This window comes from Canis lupus, chromosome X (assembly GCF_048164855.1).
Source record: "Canis lupus baileyi chromosome X, mCanLup2.hap1, whole genome shotgun sequence".
Lineage (NCBI taxonomy): Eukaryota > Metazoa > Chordata > Mammalia > Carnivora > Canidae > Canis > Canis lupus.
In genome coordinates this window covers 21,312,184-21,329,231 of record NC_132876.1, presented here as the reverse complement: position 1 = coordinate 21,329,231, position 17,048 = coordinate 21,312,184, and the positions used below count along the sequence as shown (strand labels likewise).

The 17,048-nt window shown below is 37.0% G+C and overlaps 1 pseudogene; it reads left to right on the top strand.

The window, feature by feature from the left end:
- Nucleotides 1–635: 635 nt before the first annotated feature.
- Nucleotides 636–1,563, top strand: LOC140627323 (olfactory receptor 13H1-like; annotated as a pseudogene).
- Nucleotides 1,564–17,048: the final 15,485 nt, after the last annotated feature.

The following is a 17,048-nucleotide window of genomic DNA, read 5'->3' as shown; positions in this document are numbered from 1 at the left end:
AGGTGTCAGAAGGTACCCTCTTGGTGGAGATTAGTAACTTTAAGCTGACGGAACTTCAGTTTTGGAAAATGGTGAACAAGTAAAAGAAGCAGGAAAATAGCCTCCCTTCCCTTTCTTCTTACTTGAAAAAAAAAATAACCCAAGAAGATTATCTGGTGGAAGAGGGATGGAGAGCTTTTTATATAACCATTTTTGAAAGGACAGGATATTTGCTTTTTTCTAAGGGAAGGATGAAATTTCTAGCTTTGCCTCTGTTCTCATTATAGATATCCCATTTGTATTCCCTATCTAAAAAAAAAAAAAGACAGAGAGGGATGCCTGGGTGACTCAGTAGTTGAGTGTCTGCCTTTGGCTCAGGTTGTGATCCCAGGGTCCTGGGATTGAGTCCCTCATCAGGCTTCCTGCAGGGAGCCTGCTTCTCCCTTTGCCTACGCCTCTGCCTCTCTCTGTGTCTCTCATGAATAAATAAAATCTTTTAAAAAATAAAAATTTTAAAAACAAAATAAAAAGGGGAATGACTTTGTACACTATTTCCACCTTTCTCACACCAATCCTCCCTCTTTATTCTCATTCTTACAGATAAACTTAAGCAACTAAATTGGCACCCATCCAGTGAATAGTGGCAAATAGGAAGAATGGCCATAGATAATGCTACAACAGTGTTTGAGTTTCTGTTTATTGGAATCTCTAACTATCCTGAGTGAAGAATCACATTTTTCACATTGGTGCTGATAACTTACCTGAGCACATTGCTGGGGAATGGACTTAATCATCTTTCTTATCTACTTTGACCTCCACCTCCACACTCCAATGTACTTCTTCCTTACTAATCTGTCTTTCTTAGATCTTTGCTATGGAAGCACTTCCATGCCCCAGGCCTTAGTGCATTGTTTCTCTACCCATCCCTACCTCTCTTACCCAGGATGTTTGACCCAAATGAGTGTCTCCTTGGTCTTGGCCACAGCAGAGTGCCTCCTACTGGCTGTCATGGCCTATGACCATATGGCTGCTATCAGCAATCCCCTGCGCTATTCTGTGATCATGAATGCCCCAGTGTGTGTCTGGCTGGCTACTACTTTGTGGGGGGAATCACTTGTGCTCACTGCCATGCTCGTCTTATCCCTGCAGCTTCACTTCTATGGAGTTAATATCATCAACCATTTTGTCTGTGAAATTCTTTCCCTCCTTAAGCTGGCCTGTTCTGATACTAATCTCAATGAGCTTATGATCTCCACCACAGGTATCTTCACTCTGCTCCTACCCTTTGGATTTGTTCTTCTTTCCTATGCCCAAATTGCCACTACTGTCTTAGAGATTCTCTCAGCCCAGGGTAGGCTCAAGGCCTTTTCCACCTGTGGCTCTCATTTGACTGTGGTGACAGTCTTCTAAGGGGCAACCATTTCCATGTATATGAAACCTCAGTCCAAGTCATCTGCTGAGCAGAACAAGTTTATTTCAGTGTTTTATGGGGCTTTGACACCCATGCTGAACCCCTTAATATATAGCCTGAGGAACAAGGATGTTAGAGGGGCAATGAGGAAAGTTATTGCAAAAAGGACATGAGCCTTCTTTGTTTCTAAACTTCTGAAATAAGTTTACATTCTGAAATAAGTTACATCATTGAGGATCAGCTACATCCTCACTGATGGTGAAAATTGTTTAGAGTCTGATTTTACCCTTGGTAGAACAGATGGTTATCATTTGAGAAACTTCAGGAAGTCCTCCTACCCCAAAATATTACCCCTACTAAGATTTGAATTTCCACTAGAGGCATATTTACTCTGTCCTTACATAGAACACATTAGTTGTCACCCATTAGGTCACTTAACTTTATGTAGATCAGCTTATCAGAATCATTTCCTCACTAACAGAAAAGACCCAGGGCAGCAAAAGAATCTCCTATGACAGCAGAAGGCAAGGTATAACTGAATTGAAAAAATAGGACAAAGAATTGATGTAATAAAAGACCAGAAGACAAACATCGGAAACTTAAAACTCCAGTATATATATATATATATATTATATATATATATATATATATATATTTATAGAAACTTACAACTTTACTGTAAAGCAACTTTACTGTAGGCAAGCCCTGTTGTAAAAGCATAATTGATTTGCTCTATTTAACCTCAGACTCATGAGAAAACTATATCATAGTTATTTCCTACATTTGTGTGGAGTGGTTTTTCCCCTTTTCTTGCTTTTTCTGGACTTCATTCAAATCTATTATTTTATTTTATATTCCCAATGTAATTCTATGAAATTGGTAAGAAACTCACCATAATCTCCCTATGTTAATGATGAGAAGACAGAGACCCAGAGAAGGGGTTGAGACTCGTATAAAGCCACACGTAATTGGTAGTGCAATCAAAATTAGAACTTAGATCACATATCTACCACCTCTGAACTTTGTCAATATTGTCTAGAAAATAATTTGGAATTATAGAATTATAAATGTAACTAACGTTTATTGGGCACTTACTATATACAACACATTGAAATAAATTCTCTACATCCGGGGAATCCCTGAGTGGCTCAGTGGTTTAGCGCCTGCCTTCAGCCCAGGGCATGATCCTGGAGTCCCAGGATCAAGTCCCACATCAGGCTCCCTGCATGGAGCCTGCTTCTCCCTCTGCTTGTGTCTCTGCCTCTCTCTCTTTCTCACTTTCTCTCTGTGTCTTTCATGAATAAATAAATAAAATCTTTAAAAATAAATAAATAAAAAATAATTTCTCTACATCCATTGTCACATAATTATCACAACAATTCAATGAAATAGTGCTATTATCAACCCATATTAGAGATGAGGAAACCGAGACTTTTAGAGGTTAAGTGATTTGCCCATGGCCACAAAGCTAGCAAAGAGCAGAGTCAATACTTAAATATAGGTCTGGCTAATTTCAGATCCTATTCACTGTACTCACACTAGAGACCTTAGAGATTAGTTAATGCAGTGGTTGTAATCCATTTTATGGTGTTAGTTTATGTAGAATAGACTTTATCCAATTACAGTGTGCAATTTTATGAATTTTGAAAATGTCAGTGCACACTGAATCAGCACAATTAGATTTTCTCCAAAAGTTTCCTTGTCCCCTTTTGTGGGATACCCTTCCCCCTACCCCAAACCTTGGCAACCACCAATCTGATTTCTTTCACTATATGTTACTTTTGATTTTCTAGAATTGACTGTTACTGGAATCATATATGTACATATTCTTTTGTGTATGCCTTTTCTTACTGAGCATGCTTTTGAAATCATTCACATTGCTGCTTGTATCAGTAGCTTGTTCCTTTTTATTGCTGAATAATATCTCATTGCACTAATTTACCACGTTTAAAAAAATCCATTCCTCATTATCAGATGTAATGCAGTGGCTTTAAACTTTAGTTCTCACAGTCCTATGGGTTCAGTTGTGTGCCTGGAACCCATCAATGGAAGTGAAGTTTTCTGTGTACAATTTCATTTGAAAATGGAATTCTAAAAATAAAGGAAAAAGTTGTAGCAAACAATGATCTACTACTGACCTCTCAGTTTTAGATGACTTCAGAGGCTCAGTAAACAGTATATAAATTTCCCAGGATCATGTAACTTTCTGGAAACATATTTAGGCCTAAGACCCAAATACCCTGTTTCCTGGTCTCACTTTACTTTAGGCCATTCCACCAAACCTGAAGAAGCCATCTCCCAGTTGACCTGATAGAGAACAAGAGACAAATCAGTAGGAGAAAAATTCAATGCATAGTACACCTAGATGTGAAGCAAGGCACCACTGAGCAAAAAGATGTTCAATGCACCCCTCAGATCCTGACTGCTGGAAGTTGATGTAACTCTGTGTGATGCTACAAAGAGAGTACCACACATACACAGGACCTGTCTAATACGTATACTCACTAAATGAAGAGGAAAATAAAATAAATAAACCACTTATCAAAATAGCTTAATTTTCAAATAAATGTAACATTTATTCAAATTATATCCGTTACACATTTTTAAAAGTTTACCATATTCTTAACCACTGAAATCATGTTTTAATATCAAGAAAATATATTTAGGAAAAAGCCAAGTGATCTCAATCTTTAATTTATTCATTCAACAAATATTAACTTTCTACTTTCAGCCAGATACTGTGCTACATACTAGGGCAAGTTTCATACTTTATGCAAAAATGTTTCTTACTATTGAAATAAACATTTTGAATTAATATTATGAAATAAGTAAATTGGTGAAATCAACAAAATTTTAGACAGATAATAAAGCTTTCAGGGAGAAATTCAGAAACTAGGAGATATGTTAAGAGTATTCACTTTATGAACAATCCAACAAAAGCAGAATCAGACCTATAAAGAACAATTAATTAATTTTAAAAAGTGATGATTTCCAAAGGGAAGGGGGATGAGACAATGCTCAAAATGCATGAAGGGGGGTAGGAGATACAGGCTTCCAGTTATGGAATGAATAAGTCACAGGAATAAAAGGCACAGCATAGGGAATATGGTCAAAGATATAATAGTGATGCTTGGTGATAGATGGTAGCTACACTTGTAGTAAGTATAGCATTATAGATGATGAATCACTATGTTGTACATCTGAAATTAACGTAACATTGCATGTCAACTGTACTCAAATTTTAAAAAGTTTTTTAAATAAAGAATAAAATGGACACTTTCCTACCAGAAAAAAGAAAAAAAAAACTATACTAATTTTAATGACTGCCTTTGGCAGGGAGAAATGCTCCAATCTCTACCACAAGTTGGTTTATAGCTTAAAATAAGAATCATACCTTCACAAATGTTGCCCCTACCACAAAATGGTAGCCCTGTCACTAGGTTCTTTGTCTCTTTATTGACTTGCTGGTAGGGCACAGCCTACAGACAGAGTGGAATAGTGGAATCTGAAGATGAGGGCTGTGGAATTGATTCTGCTACTAACTAGCTATGTAACCTTAGTTATATCAGTCTCTGGCCCTCAAACTTGCTCATCAATATAATAGGAAGGTTGTGTTTTGTTACCCAAAGACCTTTCCAGTTCTAACATTCTGCATCTAGGTGTTATTTTATATAGATTTTCTTGTCTTAAAAAATGGAATCATATTATCAATTTATTCTGCAACTTGCTTTTTCCACTTGGCAATATATCATAGACATTCTTCCAGATCAATATATATAGAGAGCTGTCTGACTTTAAATGTTAGTTTGGATGAAAAAGTAGGTATCCATAGCAGCTAGTTAACATGATTATGGCCCTTCCAGCACTAACATTCTGTTTCTAGGCATCTAAACTCCAAGGGCTATCTAATTCAACACTATTAATTCATTTTAAATATAAAATGAACTCCACAAGGATGTTGTGAAATTAAATCAATTTTGGATTGTTAAAAACTCCTAAGGTTGAATATCACTTCTTCACTTGATCAATCGCAGGCACTGTGAGAAACACTCCACTGTGCATCCCACATCCCAGGCAGCTGGGTAGTGAAGCTTACCTTGTTTCAGCCTGGAAAGCGCATAAATATTGGTTTGAAATTAAGGTAATTCTGCCAGAAATTAAGGAGAAATTCACAAACTGAAAAACAGGTCCCAAATAATATTTTCCAATGAGGATCTAAGAAAACGATACCCACTCATAGGATTTGGGATTTCAGTTGAGGAAAGATAATAGAGTATAACTATTTAGAGCACAGGCCCTGGAGCCAAACTTTCTGGATTCAGACCTACATTCTGCCACTTCCTTGTTCAAGTCACTTTCTGCTCAATAATTCCTTTACCTAAGTGGGCTAATAGTAGGGCCTACTTGTAGCGTTTGATCATGTAAGCAGAAACCACTCTAGTTATTTCAGGCAGGATTTAATAAAGAGAATGAGAGACCTATAAAGCCTTTGGAAGGGCTGTGAGAGAGAATGTTGGCAAGGGAATGTTGCCAACCACCTCAGATAGTTGCAGGAATTGCAAAAATCTTGGGAAGCTTTAGGGACACAAGCAAACTGCTACTAATGACCACACCAAAGTTACTGTTTCACAGAAGAATGCTCAAAAGCCACCTAAATCTTTGTTTGAAAGCTAAATATAATGCCAAGAGGACCAATGGTGGTATCCACTTCTCTTATGCTTCCTGTAACAAGACTAAATGTTACTGTCAAGAGAGTGTGGGAAATGTAGTTCCTACGTTTTACAATATAAGTAAGGTGGGGATGGTTTTTGAGACTCCTAGGTGGCTCAGTTGGTTAAGCATCTGCCTTCTGCTCAGGTTATGATCTCGGGGTCCTGGGATCAAGCTCTGAGTCAGGCTTTCTGCTCAGTGGGGAATCTGCTTCTCCTTCTACCGTGCCCACTCCCCCCCCCACCTGCTTGTGTTCTCTCTTGCTCTCGCTCTCTCTCTCTGTGTGTGTCCCTCTCAAATAAATAAACAAATAAATAAAATCGTCAAAAAAATGGGGTTGGTTTTGAATAAGACTTCATAGCCCAGCTATAAGAATTGTATGACTCTGGGGTGCCTGGGTGATTTAGTTGGTTGAGTGTCCAGCTCTTGATTTCAGCTCAGGTCATTATCTCAAGGTCCTGGGATTGAGCCCCAAGTTGGGCTTGTGCTCAGTGGGGAGTCTGCTTAAGATTCTCTCCCTGTCCCTCTGCCCCTCCTTCACCTCTCCCTCTCTCTTTCAAATAAAAAAAAATAAATCTTTTTTTTAAAGAATTGTATGACTCAATTCATGTAAAGCACTTAGAGAATTGCCTGGCCTATATTACAGAAGAACAATAAATATTAGCTGTCATTATGATATCTGGATCACGTAAGCTTAAAATGCCAGGAATTAGAGAGCCCGCTTGCCTTTTGAATAGTGCATTCCAAGACTACTCCACACGTGCATGCTAGCATCCATCCATACACCATTAATTCGATACATATTTATGAATCACCTACTATGCAGCAGGTACTGTGTTAGTTGCCGTGGATGCAGTGGTGGGGAAAGCATATTTATTCCCTCCTTTCAATGAATTCACTCTCTAGGTGGGGATAAAGACATGTATACAACCAAAATTACTGTGTGAATTTCTATCTTTTTAGTTCTTAAGTTTATAAAACACTTTATACACTTTATAATTTATCTTATCCTTGAATGTATAAGAATCCTTATGTATCCTTGAATGTTCATAACATCTTCTAAGTTTTTTTAGAAAAGATTTACTCATTTGTTTTAGAAACAGTGAGAGAAAGGAGGAGAGAGAATCTCAAGCAGACTCCCTATCAAGCACAGAGCCCCTTATGGGGCCCAATCTCACAACTGGTGAGATCATGACCCATGAGATCATGACCTGAGCCTAAATCAAAAGCCAGATGCTTAATCAACTGAACCACCTAGGTGATCCTCATATCATCTTCTAAATTTCATGACACAAGTAAATAGGTATTATAATTAATATTTTGAGACTGACATTTACAGATGAAAAGATTTAGAGTGTTTGGGATACTATCAAGGGTCAGCAGTTAGCGACAAGACTAGGACCAGAATACAATTCTAGATTTATCATGGTGAAAATTTCACAGTATATGCAATATTGAATTGTTATGTTGTCACTTGAAACCAATATGATGCTATATGTCAATTATACTTCAGTAAAAAACTTAATTTAACTTAATTTTTTGAAAAAGAATACAATTCTTCTGATGCCTAGATGTTCTCTGATGAGTGCCTGATGGGTTCAAGGAGTCCTTGGAAAAGAGTAGTAGAAAGAAGGCAAGACTATTGCTGAGCAGAGAAAAAACACTGTTTTCTGACTGCCTAGGTTAAAAATCTGACCCTAACACGTACTAGCTATATGACCCTGGGCAATTCCCTGCCTCAATTTCCTCATCTATAACAGGAAGACAATCATAGGACTGACCTCATAGGGTTGTTAAGAGGAGTAAATCAGCTGATTTCTATAAAATTCTGAGAACTGTGGTCGGATGTAAGTCCTCAATAAACATTACCTATTTTTTATTATTGTTATTATAGAGTTAGTAGTAACATTATTGAATTCTCAACTCACTCAAAAGTAGTTGGTGCTCGTCTCACTGGGTGCCTTCTCTCTCTCCTCTTTTTTTTCCCCACCAGGAACACACATAGTAATTGTTTCTGGTTAAACGTGCACAGCAGTCAACAAGCCCTTTTGGTACATCATGATGGGGTGGGAAAAGCACATGATTAGGCGTCAGGAAGTCTGGATTCTAGTCTGGGTTCTGCCATTAATGAGCTATGAAACTCTGGGTGAATCACTTAACCTCTCTGGACCGCATGTGTCAAACGGGGGAAAAAATATGTTCCTTAACCTACCTCAGAATGGTTGAAAGAGCAAATGAGATCATAGATGTTACAAAGTTAAAAGCACATTACAAATGCTACATGATGGGATTTTCATTATCCTCAGTTAGACTTTACATATTCTTCTTGCTTACCCTTGACAACCACTCACTCACTGAATTTCATTGATTTTTCCCCTGAAATGTCTTTCAAATCCATCCCCTTTTCTTTGTCTTTAATGCTTATGTCTTAGTTCATGGACTCATCAACCTTTACAAGAATGACTGTAACAAGCTCCTAACTATTTTTCTCTAATTTAATCTTACCTCTCTCTAAACTAGCCATCCAATCAATGTCTCCAGAGTGACTTATCTAAAGGGAAAAAAACTCATTATGTTAATCCTCTCTTTATAATCCCACTCCTTGATTAGAAACTTCCAATAGGCTCCCTGTTGCTTATAAAATATGCAACATTATTTGAAGCCCCTGCTATCCTAGGATATTGTTTATTTCATTTCCATAGACCCCATACTCCAGGGAAACAATACTTTCCTTCTCTAAACTTTTTATGCATCTATATTACTGTACATGCTGTTCTTCCTGCCTGTGGTGCTTGGCAAAATCTTGGTCAGTTTCCAAGGGCTAGATCTACGGTCGTTGCCTCAGGGAAGCCCTCCCCAGAGCTTATCCCATTCTGTTTAACCCTAGATGATGACTTAATTCCATTTTTTCACTTAATAACATTTTTTCAACTCCAAATTTAACATCTTTCATGTTATTTTATAATTAGTTGTTTTGGAGTGTTTATTCCCAATTAGATCATAGAACAGGAAATTTGTTTTATTCATCTCTGTCTCCCTAGCATAGTTTCTGGCACAGAGTATATGCACAATAAGAATTGGTTAAATGAATGCATGCTAAATTAATACTTCTTAGACTATCTGTGGTAAATAACAATTGTCTTTAAAATTTCCCATTTGCTATGACTGATATTTTATAAAATATAATTAAAATGTCACAGCAAGGTAGTTACTTTAAAAGTTACCAATGTTTACTCTCAATTTTGTCCTTACCTCATTGCAAACATTTTGAGTAGCACTCAGATGATGGACTATTTACAAAGATGCTTCATTCCCAGGTCCTAAAATCTTAATACCTAAGTTGAAAAATTTAACAAGGATACATATAAAAATAATAAGTCATCATATATTCGGAGTACTACTAAGTAAGAAATCAATAAAATAAAGCTATTTTAATTAGGTACATGCGGATATAAAATAAATCCACAGAGCAGTGAATAAGAGGATGCAATATTATATTTAGACTGCACAATTTCTATGGCAATTCAAAACTAATGTAGGAAAATTTTAGGAAAAAGCAGGATTTACAGAAACTATTCAAAATAAAGATGTCTGGGATGGGCTGGGAGACATCAGGGAAACATAAAGAGGAAAGAGGACACCTCCAGGAAACACTGTTTACAGAATTTTATAGAGTCCAAATAGATTGTAGCTACTCCTCCTTCCCCATTCATTCACTATCTTCTATTGTCACTGTGCTGGGAATCCTCTCAAGAAACACAGGACTCTGAGTAATTACCCTAGAGGTGGATATACTCTTAGGTAACTTAGGAGCAGAAGTGAAGTTGATGCTGTTAGTCAAAAGTTATACAGTGTCCAAAAAAAGTTATACAGTGTCACTAATGAACTATTAGAATTAGTTGACAAAAGATACTTGTATTTTAATAACATGGAAATAACACTCCAAAATGAATATACAAAAAAAAAAAAATGAATATACAACTTCAATTCAATAGTGATATTAAATTGCTTTTTAGGGACTTGGTCCCTAAAGTCTCTTCAGTGAAATCACTTCTTTGGAACCATAATGAATAAACAGAGAAGGTGCAGCAGATAATATTTAATATTCTTCACTCCTCTTGTTCATATTTTGAACCCTTTGGAGTCCTGGATTCTAAAATGCTGAGCAGAATCGAGACACAATCCATTGTAAGAGCAAGTAAAGAATATATACTCTGGCAAGAAGGAAGTAAGCCATATTTTTATCTTGAAACAAACCAACATATACATGTTGAATAGTAAGTCTTGACATGGATCTCAGGATGCCCCTGTAACTCATTCCCCTTGACAGACTCAGCACATCAGTGAGCTGATAATCGTGTAACACATAAGGGGCTATATCAGCACAACTCTTAGAGACCTTAGTGGTTTTGTTTTTGTTTTTGTGGGTCTTTTTTTTTTCTATTCAGGTGAGTAAAATAATTTCAATTTCAAATATATTGAAAGTTCCTCCCATGTGTCAGAAACTAAGCCAACTACTGGATTTAAAGAAATAAAATGCAAATTCTGTCTCCAGAGGGCTCACACTATAATCTAGCCATATTGTCTTATTTCTTTCCTCATTCACTGAATTATTCCGCCCTCCATAAAAAAAAAAAAACAACCAAAGTGGTGACATTGCCATGGGTGCTACTTCCCAAGTGAAGCCTTATATAAAAATAATAATAGCTAATATGTATATATCACAAAAACTCTTTGAGATAGATACTGTAATTGCTCCAATCTTACAAATGAGGAAACTAAGGTGTAAACAAATTAAGCAAATTGCCAATGTCATACAGTGAATTGATGATGGATCCAGCATTCAAACTTAGATCCAGAATTCATGCTATTAACCACCACTCCACACTGCCTGGTATGGATACTTAATGTCATTAAGTGTATTCTGAGCTTCTGGGAGTTTTCTGAAAAACTCAGAGAAAAAGGAGGATGCTCTAAACATTCCTTAATTTTAGTATTAAAAATAGAATGAGTCTTCCTGGGAAGCATGCTCTTGCATGGTAAGTGAAACCAAGGACTTCTGTGGGAAATTCATGTGAAGGAAGGCCTTCAAGTGTGCCCCAAATATCTCTGAAAGATCAGATACTAGTGAATATATGTGTATTTCCACATATGTCTAGATAATTTAGGAAGATTTTAGCCTACACTGAATTATTGAATAAAAAAAATATATATATGGTCAGTCTGGTGAGATTTACTCAAATCACGTAAACACAAAAATGTGTTCTTTGTTTTCCAGCTATTTGTACTGGCATTTGTTCCAAGGTAGTTAGGACTGTAAGACGGTGAGGATTATAAATCAAAATAAGGCTTCATGATTAAACATACTATCATTCTGGTGTGAAGATTTAGTGCCCCTTGAAAAAGTTGGTGCCCTGAAAATCCGATTCTTGTAACACTATTAGGAAATTATGGTTGTGGTGTCACTATTGCATAAACACAAGGTCACCTGACTCCTGCCTCAGCCTCATAACCCTATTCCAAGAAGACTTGTCCTTTCAGATTCACTCTGTTTTCTGATCCCAATTCTAGAATATAGAGCAAAAAAGGGCCTTCTAATTCTCATTAGAGGTAGTCAGGGCTTCTTAGGATCACTGCCTGTAATAAGTGAACAGCTATAGTTAAAAGGTTAGCAGCTGCTAAGTATTTTTTCAGTTTATCTGCCCTCGGTTCTGATTTCTATTCAGAGCCCCCTCATTCTGTACTAGGTAATACTGAGGGTCCTGTTACAAAGTCTTACTCTGCTTCCTGAATTGCTTGTCCATAAAGGTCTTGAACCTTCTGAGATATGGAGTCTGTTCTAGAAAAGAATCTGAAAAGAATACCTACATCATGAGCCTGAACGGCCCCTCTTGCTGAGCAGCTCCTGAGACAAACCTTCCTATCCACAGCCTGCACTTACCAAGGCTTGAAACTTGCCTCATGAGACTGAAACTAGATCTTCTATAAATGCCCCAAACTGATTTGCGGCTAGAACATGATGGGAATCTTACAGGCAATCCAAAAAAGGATCTTGACCTTAATAATGAGCTGATCTGTGATAGTATTCATACTTGATAGAATTAGACCAAAGTAAATAAAAAATTTGAATGGACAAAGGAGTGTGAAAAATCTTTTATTTTCAGATTCCAGTATAATACCTATTTTCTCTCTTTACTATAATACCTTCCCTTCATGCAAAGAGTGAACTGTAGGGCTAAAAAAATACAAGACATCGAAGTTCACTTCTGAATAACAGACCATTAGTAACACTGAATACTGTGAGATACTGTTTCTTGTCATGGGCTTTTTACCTTCAAACATTTATTTCCTTCAGCCAATTCAATGTAGTCTCAGTCATGACATTAGTGTAAACAAGACAGAAGAGCCAAATAACTGGCCTTGATTCATTCAACAAACCCATATTGAACCCACATACTGTGGGTGGTAAAAATAAGGCCGTACACAGGATATTCAGAGTCTCTTCCCCGTGAAAGCTGAGAATTTAGTAAGGGAGCAGAAATTGAATAATTACACAAATATATAAATACAAACTATAATAAAAGCCACACAGGAGAAACTTAGAGTGCCATAAACAACTGCAACAAAGAGATCTGATTTTGTTTTAGAGCGGTTAGGGAAGTTTTTTCTAATGAAATTTCTTTTAGGCTGAAATATTAAAGATGACTAGGAGTTCACCAGTCAAAGAGGATAGGAAGAATATTTCCAGCAGACAGAACACAATGTGCAAAAGCTCTGAAGTCATAATGAGCTTATAGTGCTTCATAAAGATAGTATGGCCGGAACAGGGTGAACACAAGAGACAGTGTGAGATAAGGGTCAAATCATTTAGAGTCTGGTAGGACATGGTAAAAAGGTTAGATTTTATTCCAAGGCTAATTAGAACTCCTACAGTGGTTTTAAGCATGGGAAAGATATGGTGATAATCATGTATGTTTGTGAAAGGTTTCTCTGGCTGCTGTGTGGAGAAAAGACTAGAGAGAGGCAAGAATAGAAGTAGGGAGGCCTGTTAGAAGATGGTGGCTCTGACTAGATAAATGTTGGCTGTGGAGATTTATAGGTAGACTTAAAATATACTCAGGAGGAGGAGCCAATAGGACTCAGTGATTGATTGCATGTGCAGGGTGGGGAAGAAATGAGAGTGAACTGGGAACAATTTTATGTCATGGATATGAGCCAGCTAAAAACAAATTTCAGGCTAATATCCATAGCAGGGAAAAAACAATTAGTAATTTTATGATTCAAGTTTAATTATATATGAGCAGTAAATTGGCACTTTTTTTAAGGGAGGAGGTACAAACCATGTTTCATGTGGAGTCCAACCCCCCTCATTCTATAGATGAGGGAATTAAGGCTTACAATGGGCATCACTACTTTGCAAATTAATCCTGTGATGTGTATGAGTGTTTTATCTCCCAAATTCGAACATAAACTTCCAAGCAGTATCATTTCTTTTGTAGACATCTTTCTCTAATATCACCTGACATAAGACTGAGTACACAGCAGACCCCCAATAAATGTTCCTCAGATTAAAATAAATTAAATTTATTCTTTCTCAGCAGATAGAAGAAAAACCAATATTTTGGTTACTGGTAATGGCAGTGATGCAACAGAATTCATCCTGGTGGGTTTGTCCAATCATCCAAAATCCCAGATTGCACCATGGTAGCAGTCTACCTGATTACATTAGTGGGTTAACAGTCATCATTGCCGTGGTTAGAGTTGATGGCCAGCTTCACACCGCTATGTATTTTTTCCTAGCCCACCTGTCCTTCCTCGATTATCTGCTACTCTAGCAATTTGGTGCCTTTTTTGTTGTTCAATGGTTTAAAAGACTACCCCACCATTTCCTATACTAACTGTTATGCTCAGATGATCATTGCTCTCTTTCTGGGGATGACAGTGTCTGCTCCTTGTTGTCATGGCTTATGATAGATTCATTACAATTTCTAATCCCCTGCGTTACACCATCATTATGAACAACCAGGTCTGCATACATTTGGCCATGGTGACCTGGGCCACTGCCTTCCTTTTAGTAATAATACCAATCATTGCAATTCCTGCCCATTTTTGTGGACACAATGTCATCAATCATTTTACCTGTGAGGTCCAGGCTCTGTCAAGGTTCACTTGCTCAGACAGCCCAGTCAGACTTATTCTGGGTCTAGTCATTGGCATCTTCACACTGCCTCTGCCTTTCACCTTCATTCTCATCTCCTATACTCACATTGTGGTTGCTATGCTAAGGATCCACTGTGCAGAAGCCAGGCTCAAAACTTTCTCCACCTGTGGGTCCCACCTGACTGTGGTCACCATATTTTATGGAACAGCTATCTACATGTACCTGAAACCTCAGTCAAGAGAATCTCAGGGCCAGGGTAAAGTCATCTCTGGGATTTTATGGCATTGTAACCCCTATGTTGAACCCCCTCATTTACACCTTCAGAAACAAAGATGTGAAAAATGCTCTAAGAGAAATGACAAGGAAGAAAGAACCCTAAAAAGAACATGAATATCCCATGGAGGTTCATCTAACCAACAGCTTGACATGGACTTGTATAAATTACAAGGTGTAAAAATGAAACAATATTTTAGTAAGGTCATTTGTTTCAAATGTATTTTTTTCCTATTTCCAACAAGCATGTGATAAAGAACATCTTGCCACTGAAAAAGGCATGTTAAACATCTACAATACTATCCATTTAAGTAATAAATTATACAGGACAATCTTGTAAGAGAGTTTATAAAACAAAATAATAATTATGTTTTAGTCCTATGTAGTTTTATGTTGTATTACTGAATGAGAAATATTTCAATATTCTAAGATTCTCTTTTATAGAGTTATCTTCTATAACAAGAGTTCTATCCTCTAGAACGAGTTACAAAATGGACAGTTCTTCACTCAACGCTTTTTGTAGGAGGTATACCATTACCCAGGCTTCAGAGTGATGAATGTGAGTGGGTAGAGAGGAAAATTACTGAACTTCCAAATAGAAGGTCTTCTGATGAAACAAGAAACCCTTAAAGACTGTGTAGATACTTTTTTAGTATATGTGCTGCCCAAGTGAGCACATGTGTAGATACTGAGGACCAGAAATGATGACCCTATGGAACCTACAATTACATATCTTAATATGTAGACAGGGCCTCATTTTCTCTGACAGCATCTCCTACTCCTGAATAATTTCATGCAGCTTCCAAAGTGGGCCTCACAAACAGCAAATTTAGGTCCTTTAAAACTCCCTAAAAACAAGCAAATTTGTACTGTATTTTTGAATTATAAAAATTATAGTGTTCGTTGTTTTTAACACAAAGAGCAGGCAGAGAAAGGAAAAACCACCTATTATCCCCACATTCAATGGGGCTTGCATGGGTTATATAATCCAGTAGACATATTTAAGTCTGCCACTCACGGTTGTATGGGATTTAGTTAGTTCCTTGTCATCTCTCAGCTTCAATATTCTCATCTGTGAAATGGGGATTATAAGAGTACCTACCCCAAAAAGTTGTTTTGAGAATGAAATGAGATGATGCAGTTTAAGTTTCTATCATGTTTAGCATGTGGTGAACACTGAATACATGTCATCCAAAAAAGAAAAAAAACTGTCAATCCACTCTCTAACATCCAAACCAATTGTTTGAGTGTTCATTTGTGTAGGTCTGTACCAATAATGACTGTATCATTTAAAAATGATCCATGGTAATATGATAGACTGAAAAAAATAAGTTCTCACTATTTTCTTAATGTGAATTTATCTTACTAGAGATGAGGTTGAAAGTTTCCCAAGTTCACTGGTCATTTGTATTTTAAGACAAATTCAGGGTCAAAATGACAATGAACCAGTACAATTTTGGAAACAGAAAATGCGGCAGTCAGTTACTTATGGCTAATAAAAAGCCCCCAAATCATTTCAACACTGACTGTCTCCACCACTGTTTCCAGATGCATCCTGACAGGTAGATAGATCTCCAGTTTGTTAAGTTCTATTTCACTCTGTAAGCAAGCGATTAATACCTAATCAGTCAACAACACAAGCTGACAGAAGGCTATTGTAAATGAAAATGAAAATAATAAAAATGTGGGAACCCCAACAGAGAACGTTTTAGAAAGGGAATCTAATGCAAAATGCAAATTTTGTTGTAACATTACTGATTTAATCTTGAACAAATTATTCTGTAAGTTTTATTTCTGGCATTTATAATAATTTTCATTTAACCTAAAACACTCCTAAAACAAAAGGGAGGCAACTAACAAGAAATGGTGAGCAGATAAAGTCAAACACTAGAGGGGCGAAAGAAACATGATTCCTCAGAAGGATGGAAAAAAAGGAGCAAAACTGCAAACCTAATTATTGGAGTTTGATCATTTTCATTAGGGACTAAGAAGAGGTAGAGAAGAACAAGCAATGAGATGTGACTTTTGCTGACAGAGAGAAATTTATTGGGGAGAGGCAGGGACCTTTTTAGCTGCAAGAGAAAATTAGACAGGTGAACTAATGTCTTCCCTTTTGATTACCTCAGGAAGATGTTAGACAGGGTTCTCTCTAGAGAAAGAAAAATTTTACATCTGGAAGTAGAGAACAAGCTGCAGGAAGATTTCTGACAAATCAAGACTGGATGAATAGAAAGTGTAAGAGATTATAAGAACAAGTAATCAGAGATGCATGCATAAGGTGCTTTTCTATTAAATGTATATTGTGAACATTGTCTTCTTCAAATCTCCCTTGTATTACTAAATAAACAAGTTTGAGTTATAATAAGCAGGAAATACTTTGGAACTATGAATGCCTTAGGAAATGTTTCGATTTCTTATCTCTGCCAAGCAGCACTTATGACTTGCAGCTGATAATGGGCAACTCTGCCTCCTTGCACACCATCTTCTCATGAGGTGTGCCAAAATCACAAGGCG